Consider the following 6254-nt stretch of genomic DNA (forward strand, 5'->3'; position numbering starts at 1 on the left):
AAGTTCTGCACATAGGCTGGGCTGGGCACACTCCATATCCAGTGTGTTTTCACACACACTGTGTGTATGGGCACACACACAGTGCTGGCATTTCTGTTTTGTTTTCCTTTCACATTGTAGGCTCCGGAAGCTCTTTGAGAACTTTCCTTCAATATATCCATTCCTTTTCCTTTGAACTTCTGTGCCCAATTTATTGCCATTTAATCTGACAAATTTATATACAACTTAATTGACAACTCCCCTCCCCGCAATTGGTTTACTTAAAACAATGTCAAAGATGCAGTAAAATCAAACATTAAAAAGTACTTGGCATTAAATTTATCAAAACATAAATAAAACCAGCAGGTATAACACAGTCACATAATAAAACTATATGCTAAAATTGTGTTTTAAAACTGTATGTCTGGGTAGGTGTGCCTAAACAAAAATGGCACATGCCAAAAACAATGCAGTATAGTGAATGGGCTTGTCTAATAATAATAGGCAGAGATTTCCAAAGAGTAGTGGGTGCTGCCACACTGAAGGATCGATCCCTTGCGAATGCGGGACAGACATGATATGGCATTTGTAGAATTGAAGAGCATCTTTTGCACAGCAGTTTATTGTGGATTCAGTTTTGTTCACAGAACTGAAAGAGGAGAACAGGACTGAGGCCAAGGCTGTGTACACATTACCCGCTTAAAACACAGTGATGTTGTTCTTTTTCTCAATTTCGACTGAAGCTGGTTTGCAGAGGAATGCATCAAAATGCAGCATTTCCGAAGAAGTGACATGATAGGTACAGGATCAATATGGATTGTGGCTAACATTGCGCGCACACTGCTTCCCAAGCCAGTGGTGGAAGCGCACTGGAGGAGCACACTGCGTTTGTGCACAGGCCTTAAAGTTTGTAACAGGAGTTTGTACACAGCCTTAAAGTTGCTATTACCTCCCGAGAATGACCTCTAAGAACTGGATTAGAGATCCAGGTTGTTCACCTGTTTATCATCTCACTGTATGTCTTGATGGGGTATTCATTATTTATAAACCAAGAGGAGAAGAGATAAAAAATTTACAAGGGAGAGATGAACCAAATATTGGAAATAAGAGCAGTCAGGGTTTGGGATCTTTCCCCACCTTGACAGTCAGAAATAACTACATGCTCAATGAATTCAAGACCGAAATTCAAGGAACTGCCTTCCATTTGCTTGCATTCAGTCAGCCATAAAGGCAAGGGAGGAAAACATCATTTTTCAAAGCAATGTCACCAGTTAAAAGCCAAAAGTGTTTACACCACACGCCTGCAGAACAGCCAGCCAGTGATCCATATCTCTTTGTAGGTAAAGCGACTGCCGAGTAAATTGCCTCGGGTTGGCAAATACAGATAAATATGAAGAACGATGGAGCTGGATGTTGACACATAATGCAGTGCTATTCCAGTGGAAATGTATAATGCTGTAACTAATGGAACAGTACAGATTCAACAGTAAATCACATTTTGTATTCAGGCTACGTAGGACCTCTGTGAGAGGAACTAAGGAACTAATTAGTTCAATTTGTATTTTAAAAAGGTAAATGCAAATTAGTTTTTAAAACCTTGCTAATGAGGACATTTTTAATGGATTAAAATGGTAGTGGGGGAATCTTAACTGTGGGCGCTTCCACTAAGCAGTTTATTTTGGACTCGGTGGCTGCTCATGCATGCAAGTTTTGCACAGTTTCCACACAACAACATCCTTATCAAAATACTATCCCATATCCCTCCTTGCTTTAATCCAGATTTGCCTTTTCCACTAATAAGTAAAAAATAAAAAAAAAATCCAAAGAAACGACCAGTTCAGATTAAATGGGGAGGGGTAGAGAGACATGTGGGATGGCATTTTGATGAGAACAAGATTGCGTGGGTGCTGCAAAAACCTGCATGCAGGAGGAGCTATTGAGGGAGTTGGCTATGTTTAGACTGAGAGGTGTCAGGGTAGGCAACTTCAAATATCTGAAAGGCATGGAAGATGGAGCAAGCTTGTTTTCCGCTGCTCAGGAGGGCAGGAGCTGAACTAATTGATTCAAATTGGTCTTAGAAGAACCATTAACCCTGACAGGCTAAACATTATGAAGAACTTTCTGACAGTAAGAGCTGTTCTGGCATGGCCAGAAAAGAGACCCACTTTTGGCCCACAGGCTAGAAATTCCCTGTCCCGGTCATAATATAAATGATAAAATACAGGGTGTTTTTAACATTCATTGTGCCCATGGAATTAATAGCCTGAGACAGGGGATGAGGTAGGTGACAAGCTGTGCCATCCCTATTGACTGGTTGTGAGAAAGTAGGCAGGTGGGGCACTGGCTAAGGGTAGACTGAGGTTGGTTGGGCAGTGCCCCCTTAGTCCTAGTGGACTTGAATTGTGGCTGGAATTACTTGAGATGGCTAGAATTACTTGAGATAAATAATGCACTTCGAATGCCCTTTAAAGGGAAAGTGTGTATGCAGCCCTAGAAAGCCATCACAGCAGCCAGAGAGACTGTCTGGTGGAACAGAATGCAGGAGGAGTGGAAGGGAATTTTTGGAAGCCTATCAGCTGTGATGAAATTCTCCCACTGTTAAGTTTATGGTGCATAAAAAATACTGCTCCCCCCACATACTTTGGTTTTAATATGAGAACAATGATTTATGGGATAGCTCAGTTGGTAGTTGGTAGAGCGTGAGACTCTTAATTTCAGGCTCGTGGGTTTGAGCTTCATGTTGGGCAAGAGATCCCTGCATTTCAGGGGGTTGGACTAAATGACTCTCGGTGTCCCTTCCAACTGCAATTCCACAGTTCATTATAAGAACAGTAAAACAGCAGACATCAAAAGGCTTGTGCACACTTGCCTTTCCTTAATGCTTCCCAGGCACTGTCTGGGCTTAAAAGCTCCGTGTCCAAGCACAGACCCCCGCCCCCGAGCTTTCCTTGTGAAAACCTGCTCCTTTAAAGCTGAATCAGAGTAAATGGCAATTGGTGGAAAACCAGCTGCTGACTTCTTTTGCTTGCACTTATTTCACACACACACTGTGGCCCAAACAGCAGTGCTCACGGGGGGGGGGGGGATGTCAAAGGATGTGGCGGGGAGGTTAGAGGAGCTTCCTGGCTGGGGGCAGTGTCCCTCCTTCCCTGCTCTTTTCCATCATCTTCTGCAGCACAGGAGAAGGGACTTTTCTGTTTGTTCACTTCTCCTCACCAGTGACAGCAAAGTGGCCTTTTCAGAAGTGTGCTTAATGTTAGGTGGTGTAGGGCCCATCAGAGGATGCACAGAATTACTTTGGTCCTTGTTGCAATTGCTTCCTTTAATCACAAGGTGTCGCCATTCCATGACAGACAGAATGTTTTGCAGTTAGCCTCTTGGAAGGCAAAGGAGGAGGCTGCTGAAGGAGGATAGCTGTGACCCGCAGTGTGTGTGTGTGGGGGGGAAGAGTGTCTGTTGGGGGTAATACCTTTCTCTGGCTTGTTGATGAGGACAATGACCTATTTCTTTTAACAACATGCGAAATGCATTTAAATAATAGAAAAGGAAAAAATGTTCATACAATAAACCATGATGAATTCAGTTAGTATAATAGCATAACACATATGCAAAGGTATATTTGTATGCATATATATATATATATATATATATATATATATATATATATGGGACACAGGTGGCACTGTGGGTTAAACCACAGAGCCTAGGACTTGCCGATCAGAAGGTCGGTGGTTCAAATCCCCGTGACGGGCTGAGCTCCCGTTGCTCGGTCCCTGCTCCTGCCAACCTAGCATGTCAAAGTGTAAGTAGATAAATAGGTACCACTCCCACGGGAAGGTAAACGGCGTTTCCGTGTGCTGCTCTGGTTCGCCAGAAGCGGCTTAGTCACTCTGGCCACATGACCCGGAAGCTGTACACTGGCTCCCTCGGCCAATAAAGCAAGATGAGCGCCGCAACCCCAGAGTCGGCCACGACTGGACCTAATGGTCAGGAGTCCCTTTACCTTCATATATATATTTTACATATATATATATATATATATATATATATATATATATGCAGAAGCATTATAAGATTGGTCACTAATGTTCCCCAATTACAAATAGATAACTGTGGCTGGGAGTGTGTGAAGTGTCTACAACCAAAAATACAAGTGATGGTTGGCCCAGATCTTGTTGACCCAACGTTATATCCAGAATGGCTCTTCCTGCTTGTTGTTAGGGTGACTAGAATTAAATACATTCATTCAGTCAGTCATAAAAATGTATGCTGCTTAATATGATAAAGGTCTCTTAAGCGGTTTAAAAATACACTAACACAGCGTTCAAAACTCCTATTGTTCTAGGCGCATTTTGCGACAGGGAATTTCATTAATGCAAGCAGTTCCTGAGCTCTGGGCACAGTACTGCACCTAACATTTCAGATTAAAACTGCCACTGCTGAAAGAAAAGGAGGACCTTTTTCTACCTCCCCACTTCCAGCCACTCTCTGAAGGCTGGAGAAGGGACTCTCATAAGAATATTAGGGGGGCGGGCAGGGGAAGCATGGCTTTGTGTTTTTGCAGTCTTCAGAGGAGGACAAGACCATGTGAAAAATGAACATAAGATTGAAGGTTTTCAGCTTTGTATTCTTGTTATAAAAAAGTGTGCCTAGACACTCCATTGCAGCGTCCATAATCTAGGCTTAAGGTCATTCAGCTCCTAGCTTTCATATCTCAGTTTCTAACACCGCACTAACAATGTATTTTTAACAAAATAATAAAAATTCAAACAACGTTCAATAAAATCACCTTAAAAACTGGATAAGAGTAAGATAAACACAACTGAATATTACAAATAAACTAAGCTCAGTTGAAGACTTGCCCCTTATATCTTTTAAGACTTGCACAGGGGTGGGGGGGATTTCAAAGTGGGCAACTTGTTACGCATGAGTGAGAAGTACACCTGCTGAAATTTGTTCTTGCACACAAGTCTCAAAGTAAAGAAGCTGTCTTCTCCTTTGCACTTTATCAAACTGTGTTTTTGATCAATAACGCTTCTGTAAATGCCACAGAACACTGAGTGGGAGCCTCTCATGTTCCTCCAAACCAACCTTTGTCCCAGTTTGTAAGGCATCTTGCACAGACTTTTTCAAAGCAGTGATCCTTCTGTAATGACCATTATGTCAGTCCTAGCAGAGTCATTAGGTGTTGCTTGCAGATTGCACTCGCATGTTTTTTTTGCCATTTCAGCTGCCGTCTAAGGTCTTTTCTGCATGATCAATTGAATGAGCTCTTGTTATACTTTCCCCCTCCAGTAATGGTTTTTTTAAAAAATGGGTTTTGCAAAATGAATGTTATCACTTTTTATATTTTACAAACAAAAACAAATTACAAAAGAACCCTACCCCCAACCACATTCAAATGCAGAAAGTCTTTGTTGAAATGTCTATGTCATAAAAGTATAATCTTGTCTAAATTGTTGAGATGCCACGTGTCTAAGGAGGCCACATTTCTTGTTCTTCTTCTTTGTATAGGTAGGGAGACTTGCAGGTTGTTGGTTGAGATGTAGAGTCTGAAATCCCACCATACAGTATGCAATTGTGTTCTTCATCATGCTACATAGACACCGCTGCTAACATGGTCCCTCTCACCCTCCTATTTCAACTATGAATGAACCCCATTCATAAATGAAATAAGGCTGACTTCACTGATAATGTTTTATTTTACCTTATTTGCTTCTGTACATTCATTAAGCCTGCATACTCATAGCAAACATGCTCTCCAAGTGTTGGTTCATATCCAAGATGGCAGGATCCACACACAGAAGAGGGAGGTTTGCAGAAGTACAGAAGACAATGGGAGAAACCTGTAAAGAGGATTCCACCCTGTTTCTGCCCCCGCCCAAACCAGCCCAATAGGGATTGATCATGCTTAGTGGCTACAGAGTGGTTTCTGGGGTGGAGACCAGAAGTCAATATGAGAGGACTGGAATGGTGAATCTTGAAAGAAGGATGGCTGGCTAGCTGGAATGCTGAAGAGCAGCACTCAATATCGCAGCACGTCCACACCATAGATAAGCATATTTGCTTCCCCCAAAGACTCCTGGGAACAGTAGTTGCAGAGCACTTGCAGAGCTATAATTCCCAGCACCCATAACAAGATCTCCAGGATTCTTTGTGAAATATACTCAGAGTTGAGTGTAGATTTCATGCTGTTTATTCAGCTCATAGTGTGAGGAATGAAAGTTCCCCCCAAAATATCTGCTTTATATACATTATTTACACAATGGGCCGCA

Source organism: Podarcis erhardii (assembly GCF_964252035.2).
Source record: "Podarcis erhardii genome assembly, chromosome: 10".
NCBI lineage: Eukaryota > Metazoa > Chordata > Lepidosauria > Squamata > Lacertidae > Podarcis > Podarcis erhardii.